The following is a 15,112-nucleotide window of genomic DNA, read 5'->3' on the forward strand; positions in this document are numbered from 1 at the left end:
AACAAACTGAGGGTTGCTGGAGTGGGGGTGGGGTGGGAGGGATGGGGTGATTGGGTGATAGACACTGGGGAGGGTATGTGCTCTGGTAAGCGCTGTGAATTGTGCAAGACTGTTGAATCTCAGATCTGTACCTCTGAAACAAATAATGCAATATATGTTAAGGAAAAAAAAAAAGATAGCAGGAGGGGAAGAATGAAGGGGGAGAAATCAGAGGGGGAGACAAACCATGAGAGATGATGGACTCTGAAAAACAAACTGAGGGTTCTAGAGGGGAGAGGGGTGGGAGGATGGATTAGCCTGGTGGTGGGTATTTTTTTTTTTAAGATTTTATTTATTTATTTGAGAGAGAGAGAAAGAGAGAGAGCGCACATGAGAGGGGGGAGGGTCAGAGGGAGAAGCAGGCTCCCTGCCGAGCAGGGAGCCCAATGCGGGACTCGATCCCGGGACTCCAGGATCATGACCTGAGCCGAAGGCAGTCGCTTAACCAACTGAGCCACCCAGGCGCCCCTGGTGGTGGGTATTGAGGAGGGCACATTCTGCATGGAGCACTGGGTGTTATGCACAAACAATGAATCATGGAACACTACATCTAAAACTAATGATGTAATGTAGGGGGTTAACATAAGAATAAAAAAAAAGATATTCTGAGCTTTTCTTCTCATCTTGTACTTTTCCTGCCCAAGACCTAAAATCAGCTATTTCAACCATTTCTCTAAGAAGCCCTGGTATTTTTAGTTGTAAATGTTATTTTGGGGCCTCTCCAATAGATAAATTTAAGATATCTATCTATCTATCTATCTATCTATCATCTATCTATCCATCATCTATCTCCATCATCTATGATAAATGCCTAATGAGTTCCAATTCAGGATTACAGAGTGCTTACTTAAGTTTTTCTATCTTACATTTACAGCTCCTAAAAATTCTGGTTCTCAAAAGCACTAGGGATAATCAGATTAGAATAACACCTACATATTCATTTGCTTGATCTCACAATACAAACAAAACACATTCAGAACAGCAATACCAACACTGTCACCAAGATGATTACTGAAAAACGTTTTAAAAATAGTTTCTTAAGATGAAATCAAGAGGGAGACAAACCATAAGAGACTCTTAATCTCAGGGAACAAACTGAGGGTTGCTGGAGTGGAGGGGGATGGGAGGGGTGGGGTGGTTGAGTGATGGACATTGGGGAGCGTATATGCTATGGTGAGCGCTGTGAATTTTGTAAGACTGACGAATCACAGACCTGTACCCCTGAAACAAATAATACATTATATGTTAATAAAAAAAAAGGTAAGAGATGTAAATATGAAATTAAAAATTTGTTTCTTTGTGGTTATGTTTTTTCCGTGTTCTCTTCCTCTTTTTAAAAAGTTCTACTGTGAGGCACCTGAGTGGCTCAGTTGGTTGTGTCTGCCTCTTGATTTCAGCTCAGGTCATGATCTCAGGATGGTGAGATCGAGCCCCACCTCAGGCTCCATGCTCAGTGGGGAGTCTGCTTGAAATTCTCTCTCTCCCTCGCTCTCTGCCCCTCCCCTCAAGCTCTCTCTCTCACTTTCTAAAATTAAAAAAGTAAATCTTAAAAAAAAAATTCTACTGTATGCACATTATCAAACCCTAGAGCTATTACAGGCTATATTCTCCCTTGTACTCATATTTAATCTTTGTTCTACAAATAATAATAATAATGCTTAACAGTGATCTTTACGCCAGTTTCTTCAGTAACATTTATTATCTAAAACATGTTCTCCAGTACATTTCTAAGAAAGGACTCATGGAAAATATTGCCTAAGTTTTTGCATATTGATGACTATTTGCTTCCTATAATTGAAAGTCAGTTTGCATGAATATAAAACCTTTAGATCAGTTTTTAAAAATACGAGTATCTTTAAATATATGATTTTTCTTTCTTCTGAAATAAGGTGCTGCTCTTGAGAAGTCTAAGAGTAGTCTAATTTTCTGTTTTATGTGACTTTTTTCTGTTCTTTTTTTCCTGGATATCCAAAATATATTTACCTTTTTCTGCAAAGTTCAATACTTTATGTCTTGGTTTTGGTTGTTCTGGGTTGACTTTCTTAGCTATGCGCTGTATCTTTCATTCTGTAGTTTAAAATCATTGTTTTTGAAATGTTTATTAAAGACTCTGAACACCTACAAACTCAACAGGAGATCAAAGAAAAGAATAGCAACAACTCTCTGAACAGAAAAGCGACCACTTTCTGGAAGATAGGATGGGCGGAGAAGTGAATGCGAGGCGATATTTGGGAGGATAGACGATGGGGGAGGGGCCTCCGTTGGCTGCTTCTGGCAAGTGATAGAACCACGGAGCACAAAATCGGAACTTTTAGAAATCGGCTCCGCTGAGGGACGTCACTCCAGTGGCTAAGCGGGGGGTGGAACCTCGCGGGACAGTGTGGTCTCAGGACCCTCGGGGTCACAGAAAGACGGGAGGTGCCTGAGTGTGGCAGAGCTCCCAGGTAACGGAGCAGGGAAGCCGGCTGCAGAGGCGGAGCCCAGGCGCGGGCTCTCAGCTCGGGGTTGCTATAAACTGTGATCCGCGGCACAGTTGGGCCACTGCTCCTCAAGCAGGGACCCAACAAGCGGCAGATCCGGGGAGACTCACCTTCTTCCCCCGGGAGGAGCAGTGTGGGAGCACACTGCAGGGATCTGCTGGGTTTGGAGACTCCAGACAGGGTCGGGTGTCAGAGATAGAAACACGCGGTCACAGGCCGGGTGAGCACTCAGTGGGGCGGAGACCGGGGAGACGGGAGTGACTGACGGCTTTTCTCTGGGGGTGCACTGAGGAGCGGGCCCGAGTTCTCGGCTTCTGCCGGGTGCAGATTGGGAGGCTGCCATTTTCACTCTCAGCATCCAAAGCTGTACAAAAAGCCTACAGGGAACAAAAGCTCCCGAGAGCAAACCCGAGCAGATTACTTAGCCTGGACGGGCAAGGGAGGGGCAATTCCACCTCTGGCAAAGACATTTGGGAACCACAGCAACAGGCCCCTCCCCCAGAAGATCAGCAAGAACAGCCAGGCAAGACCAAGTTTACCGATCAATGAGAATGGCAGAACTCCAGCGCTAGGGGAATACTGCACATAGAATCTACGGCTTTTTTACCATGATTCTTTAGTTTTTCAAAGGTAATTTTTTTTTAACTGGATTTTTTTTTTTTGAATTTTCCTTTTTCCCTTTTTCAACCAACATCTTATCAATCCCTTTTTTAAAAAACATTTTTGTTTTTCATTTTTAGAGTCATATTCTATCCCTTCATAGTAGTTACCCGTATTTTTGGCATATATATATAAGTTGTTCTGTCTTTAAATTTTTGAGATAGTTTCTTCTAAGAGATCAAAATATACCCTAAATCTCTAGTGTATGGTATTTTTCTAGTCCCCTGCCTGATCACATTCTCTGCCTTTTTTTTCCTTTTTTTTTAAATCCTCTTCTTTCTTTTTTCAAACAATTTCTTCTCAATTCCTTTTATAAAATTTTTTATAATTTCCATCTTTACAATCATATTCCATCCCTTCATCATATCAACCCTTATTTTTGTACATATATAAGTTTTTCTTTCTTTAAAATTTTGGGAGGCACTTTCTTCTAACAGACCAAAATACACCCAAAATCTAGTGTGTGGCACTGATCTATATACCAGCCTGAGCATATTTGATCATATTCCGTGGTTTTTTTTGTTTCTTTTCTTCTGTTTTTGTTTCTTTGTATCTTTTTCTTTTTTCTTTCATTTTCTTTTCCTCTCTTTCCCTTTCTTTTCCCACTGCTTCAGGTCTTTTCTGATTTGTTTACCGTATATTTTCTGGGGACGTTGTTACCCTGTTAGCATTTCATTCTCTCACTAATCTATTCTCCTCTGGACAAAATGACAAGATGGAAAAAATCAGCTCAACAAAAAGAACAAGAGGTAGTACCGACTGCCAGGGACCTACTCAATACAGACATTAGCATGATGTCGGATCTAGAGTTCAGAATCATGACTTTAAAGATACTAGCTGGGCTTGAAAAAAGCATGGAAGTTATTAGAGAAACACTTTATGGAGAAGTAAAAGAATTAAAATCGAACCAAGTCAAAATCAAAAAGGATATTAATGAGGTGTAATAAAAAATGGGGGTGCTAACTGCTAGGATAAATGACACAGAAGAGAGAATCAGTGAGATAGAAGACCAAATGATGGAAAATAAAGAGGCTGAGAAAAAGAGAGATAAACAACTACTGGATCACGAGGGCAGAATTCGAGAGATAAGCAATACCATAAGATGAAACAACATTAGAATAATTGGGATCCCAGAAGAAGAAGAAAGAGAGAGGGGGGCAGAAGGTATATTGGAGCAAATTATAGCAGAGAACTTCCCAAATTTGGGAAAGGAAACAGGCATCAAAATCCAGGAAGCACAGAGAACCCCTCTCAAAATCAATAAAAATAGGTCAACACCCCGACATCTAATAGTAAAACTTATGAGTCTCAGAGACAAAGAGAAAATCCTGAAAGCAGCTCGGGAGAAGAGATCTGTAACCTACAATGCCAGAAACATTAGATTGGCAACAGACCTATCCACAGAGACCTGGCAGGCCAGAAAGGACTGGCAGGATATCTTCAGAACACTAAAAGAGAAAAATATGCAGCCAAGGATACTATATCCAGCTAGGCTGTCATTGAAAATAGAAGGAGAGATAAAGAGCTTCCAGGACAAACAAAAACTAAAGGAATTGGCAAACATGAAACCAGCCCTAAAAGAAATCTTGAAAGGGGTCCTCTAAGCAAAGAGAAAGCCTAAAAGCAGCATAGACCAGAAAGGAACACAGACAATATACAGTAACAGTCACCTTACAGGCAATACAATGGCACTAACTTCATATCTTTCAATAGTTAACCTGAACGTAAATGGGCTAAATGCCCCAATCAAAAGACACAGGCTATCAGATGGGATTAAAAAACAAACCTATCAATATGCTGTCTGCAAGACACTCATTTTAGACCCAAAGACACCCCCAGATTGAAAGTGAGGGGACGGAAAACCATTTACCATGCTAATGGACACCAAAAGAAAGCTGGGGTGGCAATCCTTATATCAGACAAATTAGATTTTAAACCAAAGACTGTAATAAGAGATGAGGAAGGACACTATATCCTACTAAAAGGGTCTATCCAACAAGAAGATCTAACAATTATAAATATCTATGCCCCTAACATGGGAGCAGCCAATTATATAAGGCAATTAATAACAAAAGCAAAGAAACACATCGACAATGAAATACAATAATAGTGGGGGACTTTAACACCCCCTTCACTGAAATGGACAGATCGTCTAAGCAAAAGATCAACAAGGAAATAAAGACTTTAAATGACACACCGGACCAAATGGACTTCACAGACACATTCAGAACATTCCAACCCAAAGCAACGGAATACACATTCTTCTCTAGTGCCCATGGAACATTCTCCAGAATCGATCACATCCTAGGTCATAAATCAGGTCTCAACCAGTACCAAAAGATTGGGATCATTCCTTGCCTATTTTCAGACCACAATGCTTTGAAACTAGAACTCAATCACAAGAGGAAAGTCGGAAAGAACTCAAATACATGGAGGCTAAAGAGCATCCTACTGAAGAATGAATGGGTCAACCAGGAAATTAAAGAAGAATTAAAAAAATACATGGAAACCAATGAAAATGAAAACACAACTATTCAAAATCTTTGGGATGCAGCAAAGGCAGTTCTAAGAGGAAATTATAGAGCAATACAAGCCTTTCTCAAGAAACAAGAAAGGTCTCAAGTATACAACCTAACCCTACACCTAAAGGATCTGGAGAAAGAACAGCAATTAAAGCCTAAACCCAGCAGGAGAAGAGAAATAATAAAGATCAGAGCAGAAATCAATGAAATAGAAACCAAAAGAACGGTAGAACAGATCAACGAAACTAGGAGCTGGTTCTTTGAAAGAATTAACAAGATTGATAAACCCCTGGCCAGACTTATCAAAAAGAAAAGAGAAATGACCCAAATCAACAAAATCATGAATGAAAGAGGAGAGATCACAACCAACACCATAGAAATACAAACAATTCTAAGAACATATTATGAGCAACTCTATGCCAGCAAATTAGATAACCTGGAAGAAATGGATGCATTCCTAGAGATGTATCAACTACCAAAACTGAACCAGGAAGAAATAGAACCCCTGAACAGACCTATAACCACTAAGGAAATTGAAGCAGTCATCAACAATCTCCCAACAAACAAAAGCCCAGGGCCAGATGGCTTCCCAGCGGAATTCTACCAAACATTTCAAGAAGAATTAATACCTAATCTTCTGAAACTGTTCCAAAAAATAGAAATGGAAGGAAAACTCCCAAACTCATTTTATGAGGCCACCATTACCTTGATCCCCAAACCAGACAAAGACCCCATCAAAAAGGAGAATTACAGACCAATATCCCTGATGAACATGGATGCAAAAAGTCTCACCAAAATACTAGCCAATAGGATCCAACAGTACATTAAAAGGATTATTCACCACGACCCAGTGGGATTTATCCCTGGACTGCAAGGTTGGTTCAACATCCACAAATCAATCAACGTGATACAATACATTAACAAAAGAAAGAACAAGAATCACATGATCCTCTCAATAGATGCAGAAAAAGCTTTTGACAAAGTACAGAATCCTTTCTTGATCAAAACTCTGATTCAGAGTATAGGGATAGACAGTACATACCTCAATATCATAAAAGCCATCTATGAAAAATCTACAGCAAATATCATTCTCAATGGGAAAAAACTGGCAGCTTTCCCCCTAAGGTCAGGAATGCAGCAGGGATGTCCACTATCACCACTGCTATTCAACATAGTTAGAAGTCCTAGCCACAGCAATAAGACATTAAAAAGAAATCAAAGGCATCCAAATCGGCAAAGAAGTCAAACTCTCACTCTTTGCAGATGATATGATACTTTATGTGGAAAACCCAAAAGACTCCACCCCAAAACTGCTAGAACTCATACAGGAATTCAGTAAAGTGGCAGGATATAAAATCAATGCACAGAAGTCAGTGGCATTCCTATATACCAACAATAAGACAGAAGGAAGAAAAATTAAGGAGTCAATCCCATTTACAATTGCACCCAAAACCATAAGATACCTAGCAATAAATTTAACCAAAGCGGCAAAGGATCTATACTGAGAAAACTATAAATACTCATGAAAGAAATTGAGGAAGACACAAAGAAATGGAAAAACGTTCCATGCTCATGGCCTGGAAGAACAAATATTGGGAAGATGTCAATGCTACCTAGAGCAATCTACACACTCAATGCAATCCCCATCAAAATACCATCCACTTTTTTCAAAGAAATGGAACAAATCATCCTAAAATTTGTATGGAACCAGAAAAGACCCCGCATAGCCAGAGGAATGTTGAAAAAGAAAAGCAAAGCTGGCGGCATCACAATTCCGGACTTCCAGCTCTATTACAAAGCTGTCATCATCAAGACAGCATGGTACTGGCACAAAAACAGACACCTAGATCAATGGAACAGAATAGAGAGCCCAGAAATGGGCCCTCAACTCTATGCCCAACTAATCTTTGACAAAGCAGGAAAGAATGTCCAATGGAAAAAAGACAGTCTCTTCAACAAATGGTGTTGGGAAAATTGGACAGCCACATGCAGAAGAATCAAACTGGACCATTTCCTTACACCACACACAAAAATAGACTCCAAATGGTTGAAAGACCTCAATGTGAGACAGGAGTCCATCAAAATCCTAAAGGGGAACACAGGCAGCAACCTCTTTGACCTCAGCCTCAGCAACTTTTTCCTAGAAACATCACCAAAGGCAAGGGAAACAAGGGCAAAAATGAACGATTGGGACTTCATCAAGATAAAAAGCTTTTCCAAAGCAAAGAAAACTGTCAACAAAACCAAAAGACAACCGACAGAATGGGAGAAGATATTTGCAAATGACATATCAGATAAAGGGCTAGTATCCAAAATCTATAAAGAACTTATCAAACTCAACACCCAAAGAACAAAGAATCCAATCAAGAAATGGGCAGAAGACATGAACAGACATTTTTCCAAAGAAGACATCCAAATGGCCAACAGACACATGAAAAAGTGCTCAATATCACTCGGCATCCGGGAAATCCAAATCAAAACCTCAATGAGATACCACCTCACACCAGTCAGAATGGCTAAAATTAACAAGTCAGGAAATGACAGATGTTGGCAGGGATGTGGAGAAAGGGGAACCCTCCTACACTGTTGGTGGGAATGCAAGCTGGTGCAGCCACTCTGGAAAACAGTATGGAGGTTCCTCAAAAAGTTGAAAATAGAGCTACCATACGATCCAGCAATTGCACTACTGGGTATTTACCCCAGAGATACAAAAGTAGGGATCCAAAAAGGTACGTGCACTCTGATGTTCATAGCAGCAATGTCCACAATAGCCAAACTGTGGAAAGAGCCAAGATGTCCATTGACAGATGAATGGATAAAGAAGAAGTGGTATATATATACAATGGAACAATATGCAGCCATCAGAAGAAATGAGATCTTGCCATTTGCAACGACGTAGATGGAACTGGAGGGTATTATGCTGAGCGAAATAAGTCAAACAGAGAAAGACATGTATCATATGACCTCACTAATATGAGGAATTCTTAATCGGAGGAAACAAACTGAGGGTTGCTGGAGTGGGGGGTGGGGTGGGAGGGATGGGGTGACTGGGTGATAGACACTGGGAGGGTATGTGCTCTGGTAAGCGCTGTGAATTGTGCAAGAGTGTTGAATCTCAGATTTGTACCTCTGAAACAAATAATGCAATATATGTTAAGAAAAAAAAAAGAAGATAGCGGGAGGGAAGAATGAAGCGGGAGAAATCGGAGGGGTAGACGAACCATGAAAGACGATGGACTCTGAAAAACAAACTGAGGGTTCTAGAGGGGAGGGGCTTGGGAGGATGGGTTAGCCTGGTGGTGGGTATTGAGGAGGGCACATTCTGCGTGGAGCACTGGGTGTTATGCACAAACAATGAATCATGGAACACCACATCTAAAACTAATGATGTAGTGTATGGGGATTAACATAATAAAATAATTTAAAAATAAATAAAAAAATAAATGAAATGTTTATTAAAAATGCATCTCCTAATATTTGTTTTATTCTTGTTTTGTTTTTTCTTCTTTGATCTGTGCTCGTTTTTTTGTGGTGGTAGTAGTGATCATTTTTTATATTATCCTTTTTATTCAAATCCTTTACGTATCTTTTAAAAAATTTAACTATCCTCTTCTTCTTTCATTTCTCTTTTTTTTAAAGATTTTATTTATTTATTTGAGACAGTGAGAATGAGAGAGAGAGCATGCACAAGAAGGGGTAGGATCAGAGGGAGAAGCAGACTTCCCTCTGAGCAGGGAGTCTGATGTGGGACTCAATCTTGGGACTCCAGAATCATGACCTGAGCCAAAGGTAGTTGCTTAACCAACTGAGCCACCCAGGTGCCCCTTCTTTCATTTTTCTTAAGACATAACCTGTTGTGTTTATTTATCAAATGCAGTTCTTTTAAAAATATTTTCCCCTCAGTTCTGTTAATCGATATTCTGTCATCTTTTGTGTCATTTTCTTAATCAATTATTTTAAAATATCAGGATATACATTTCATTTATATACATTTGCATATTTTTAAAGTCTTTTATCAAAATGTTTTTCTGGCATGATTTTAATTTCTGTTTTCTATAAAAGTTTTGTATGACCTCAATCTTTTGCTTTTACTGAGTTTATGTGAAATTTGGTTCTTCTAAACTTGCAGAATGGAGGTATGATTTAGAATGGTTTCTCATCACAGCTCTCAAATAATGTGGTGGATTTTGATGTGTCTACTTGATAAGACCAAACTGTGTTTTCTAGAATTCTCTTCACTGTATTTTTCTGGCTAGGGCAGGGCGATTCTCCTGGGGGATTTGGAAAGAAGAAGTAAAACAGCAACAAATTTGTAGCTCACATGTATTGTTGCTGATTTGCTGAGCTCACCTTGTTGGCATGAAGCAGAGACAGGCTCCACTTTCCCCTGGATCCTCCTTCAACTTCTCCAACTCCTGGGCCAGGAATATGTTTAGCTCCATGGCAAAGAGGCTTTGCATGATGCCCATAGCACCAGTTTCAAAGGCAACAAGATTCAACACAGGTTTCAGTCCATTCTTATGAGGTTCCAGTATATGCTTGTGAGTTCTGGCTAATTCTTGCTACCCACCCCCCCCAAAACATACATGCATCTTCCAGTCCTGATCACCTGCCCTGAGAACTTAGACTCCAGCATCAGGTACAAAGACACCAGCCTTACAAAATCTGCTTAACTGGCTCCCAGAATTTGACCTTATGCTAGTTCTCACACACTCATACACACACACACACACACACACACACATCCTGGTGGTTCTGCTTCTCTGAACCTTGATTGCTGATACAAATAACTTCTTTGGTTGCTTTTGAGAAGTGTTGGAAAATGCGACATGATGCTTTCTGAAAGAGTCTGACTGTTTTCTTCCCCCACTTATAATCTGGACTCTCTTTTCCCTTTGCTTCTATTGTCCCTACCCAGTTCAATTTGGACTATTTTCTTAGCAGTTTCCTCTCTGTGTGGGGCTTTGTCTTGGAAGGGAGATTTGCTTATTATTATTGAGAGTTTGTAAGACCTAATCTGTGCTGGTCCTTTCAGATCTTACTGAAATCTTTGCGCCCTCCTTGCTTTAAGAGTGAGCAAATCCCTCCCCCCCCCCCCAATTCAGCTGCTTTCAAAAGCTGGCCTGCTGGGATTTCTAGAAAGTAACCATTGACAAGGTTTACCACATAATTTAGTAGGGCCTCTTGTTAAAAAAAAAAAAAACAAAGAAAAGGCTCTTTCCTTTTCTCTGTGATCTCTCTTTCTCAACCTGTCATGGTGGTTTTTATTTGCTATTTCATGTTGTATTTGCTTGAGCATAGGGATACTTGGAAGGTGAGTGAGGCCCTCAGATGCACCCAGAGCCCTAGTCTGCGGTTCACCTCACAGACTGCCTGCATCCTGTGCCAGGTCCCAGCTGGGGTGGAGGGTGGTTGTGGTCTTTGGGCATGGGTGGGTAGGTAGACTGCTGAGAACCCATCCAAGAGCGGCAGGGAGGCCCTGGGAAGCGGGACCACACATGAGCTAAGTCTCCAAACTCCCAATGTAAGCTCCACTATCCCATTAGACAAATTCAGAAATCATTAAGACAGCAACTGCCAATCATCAACGTCCAAGCTGGAGCCCTTCTGAGTGTGAGGTCCTGTGCATCTGCACTGGTCATGTGCCCATGAAGTTGCCCTGCCTGGTGGTGATATTGAAGGTGTCAGACCCATCAAATACCCACTGTTTCCCTCAGCTGACACCATGCCTGTCTTTTGGAAGGTAGTGTTTTGCTTCACGATCCTGTGTTCTGGAGTTCTTAGGAATACTGGACTCTCTAGCTCTATTTCAGAGGTTGTCTACAGAATTTGGGTCTTGCTATCCCCACTTATGTGTGTTCACAGGGATTTGGAGAGATTCAAAATGAATACTACTAGTTACACCATCTTCTCAGACGCCTGGAAAAAATATCTTAATTGCCTATAATTTTTTACTTTAATAGTTGTTTACATTCAGCCCTTTGCAGATATTATTCCATAGGGTTCTGGTAATTGTTTTCACAAAATCCACCACTATTCTGTATCATTTTAAGTACTTACTTTGTCTTTTCTCTTCCAAAGATTTTATTAGATATAATCTTCACTTTCACTAGAAGACGCCTTGCTGTGTATATTTTCACTTATTCTGCACAATACTCAGGGCAAATTTTAATTTGAGAGCTCCTTGCCTTAGAAAATATTCTCTGATACTACGTCTTCTAAAATTGCTTTTCTACCATTTTTTCTCCAGCCTTTTATTCTGAAACTCCAGCCAGATTTATATTGGAGACTTTTATTGTCTCCTCTCTTTAAAGCCTGTCCTTTCATTAACTTTTCTTCCCTCTGTGACTCCGAGGTGAGATACGGGTAGGTGGACTGTATTCCCCAATTTGCTGACCTCTGGGGCAGAGGATTGACTCTATTAGCTTTAGAGTGGTTCACGCATGTTGTTCCCTTTCACTTTCCAAAATGTCTCTGTTTGGATGGTAAATCCTATGATCCTCAGTTTTAAATTCTAATTCACTCATTGTCTAGATATATTTTGTTAGTTGAAGCTCTGTAAATGTCATTGTTCACTTTCATTATTTTTCATTGTGTCCACTTGATCTTATTTCATTTTTGCCTGCTTTGTTTCATAATTTTTTGTTCTTTTGATAATCATATTCCTTTCTTTATCTCTGAGAGTCCTAAACAAACACCCAGGCTTGGAGCTAGAGGGGCATTCTGGAACTGTGTGGTGGAAGGATCCTCCTTACCACTGGGTGGTGGTAGAAGTCCAGGGCCCCTACATGGCTCCCAGTGACACCATGAAAAGGAGACTTATTAGTTCTGTGTGTGGAGGCAAAAGTTCCAACTGCCTACCCCTTCTCTGATGGGATGGAGTGGGGCGATGGACTCCAGCCATGCCCACTTATAGTCAAGGGCAGTGAAGGCCTAGGCTCTCCGCTGGGCCATTGCTGATGAAGGTGGGTGTGTGCATGTTTTCTTTTTTTTCTTTTTTAAAGATTTTATTTATTTATTTGACAGAGAGAGACACAGCAAGAGAGGGAACGCAAGCAGAGGGAGTGGGAGAGGGAGAAGCAGGCTTCCCACAGAGCAGGGAGCCCGATGTGGGGCTCGATCCCAGGACCCTGGGATCATGACCTGTGCTGAAGGCAGATGCTTAACGACTGAGCCACCAAGGCGCCCCAGTTTTCTAAATACTTTCTCTCTTGCTGGGTCTTCTTTCTTGGTCCATTGGCTAGTGAGAGCAAGCTTTTATTGACTTATTTTTGTCTGAACTCATTGGCTATCCTCAGATGCTGGCTTCTCCAGGATCCAGTCTGGGATATGTAAGGCAAAAAGAAAATCCAGGGAACTCACTGCAGTGTTATTCCTCTGTCCCCAGGTCCCTAGGTGTTTTTTGTTTGTTTGTTTGTTTGTTTACTTAAATTACAGTATAGTTAACATACAATGTAATATTAGTTTCAGGTGTACAATTTAGTGATTCAACACTTCCATGAAACACCTCGTGCTCATGTCAACAAGTATACTCCTTAAATGCCATCATCTATTTCACCCATCCCTCCTCTCACCTCCCCTCTGGTAACCATCAGTTTGGTCTCTATACTTTAGAGTCTGCTTCTTGGTTTTTCTTTCTCTCTCTCTTTTTTCCTTTGTTCATTTGTTTTGTTTCTTAAATTCCACATATGAGTGAAATCATATGGTATTTGTCTGTCTCTGACGTATTTCCTCAGCTGATTTATCTTTTTCTCTCCACCTTTCAGAATCTATTTTGCTTGTATACCGTTTAGGGTTTTAGCTATACTTAGCTGGAGGAAGAGGGAGAAGTGCATCTCTTTCACTTTGGTCTTGAACTAGTTGTTCCTCCTGCTTATTTTAATGATGCTATTATTTTAATTCTTTTCTTCAGTGGATATATGTTCCATTTAATGATATTTTCTGGGAGGAGGGTTGATTGTCTTAGTTTTAAAATTCCTTACGTGTTTATGGAATTTTGTTACATAGGCTCATTTCTCTCTCTGTCTCTGTCTGTCTGACTGTCTCTCTTTCCTTATCCTGTTGTATCCAACAATTTTACAATTGACAATACCTCCCTCCTTGGAACACTCAATCCAAAATGGCATTTTACTTACTGAGTCTAAGGTCATGTTTCTCAGCAAAACTGAGGACATTGCACAGGACATCCCAAGGTCAGAAGAAAGCTAAGCCTATGTCAGGGTCCTCCACCTCTGCAGTGCCTAATCCCCACTTCCTTCATGAACAAGGAAGATAGAAGGAGATTCTCATTTTAAGCATTGAGATAGATCATTTTCCACTTTCCCAAAGAGCCAGAGGTTTCTATCAGCAACCAGCTTCTGCTTTTCAGGGTTTCTCAGCCACAGATACAATTTTTCTGTCTTGAAGCATAGCTGTACATTTTTAGGTTTTCATTCCCTTCTATATTTTCTCTGTATGACTGGATAAGGGGAAGCCTTCAAACATGATCTTTCAATGATGACTTGAAGTTGAGATTCCATATTTAGCCTGTCAAATCAGGGAAGATCAAGAATTCTGATGAATTCCAAAGCCTGGGGAAGTTTAAGAAAAGACGCACTCCCATACACTGTTGTTGAGAGTATACATGAGTACAACTGCTAGGAGAGAAATTTGGGAATGTCTAACCAAGTTTTAATTAGCATCCTATTTAACACAATAATTTCATAATTCATCCTAGGATACAGTGAACAATATATACATTTAAAATTTATGCTTAAAATGCTTAGGGGTGCCTGGGTGGCTCAATCAGTTAAGCCTCTAGCTCTTGATGTCGGCTCAGGTCATGATCTCAGGGTTGTAAGATCGAGCCCCATGTTGACTCTGTGCTCAGTGCAGAGTCTGCTTGCCCCCCCCATAAATAAATAAATAAATAGATAGATAGATAAATAAAATCTTTAACATATTTATTACAGTATAGCTTATATTAACAACAACAAAAAAAGAAATAAAACTCCTGAAAGCCCATCATTAAGAGAAAGGTTGAATAAAGGATGGCAAATCCACAAACTAGAATATGAGGCATATTTAAAAGAATGGGATCAATATGTGCTTACAGATAATGAAATATATACAAGAAGCTACATAGGGAAGTTACTAACAGATATAATATAATCTCATTTGCGTAAGAAGTTCTGGAAGCCAGTCAAGTAGCAGTTAGTAGGTATTTGTTATAGTCATTAGAAATGAAGTAAGAGGGACTTTCATATTTGTATCCTTTCATACTGTTTGTAGTTTTATTAACATATCCTTAATTGCACTTATATTTTAAAAAACTAGCCCTTATTTCTAGTGGGAATATAAAATGGTACAGCTACCTTGGAAAATAGTTTGGCAGTTTCTTATGAAAGTAAACATATGATTACCATATAGCCC

Source organism: Mirounga leonina, unplaced genomic scaffold (assembly GCF_011800145.1).
Source record: "Mirounga leonina isolate KUSES-001 unplaced genomic scaffold, KU_Mleo_1.0 Mir_178, whole genome shotgun sequence".
Classification (NCBI taxonomy): Eukaryota; Metazoa; Chordata; class Mammalia; order Carnivora; family Phocidae; genus Mirounga; species Mirounga leonina.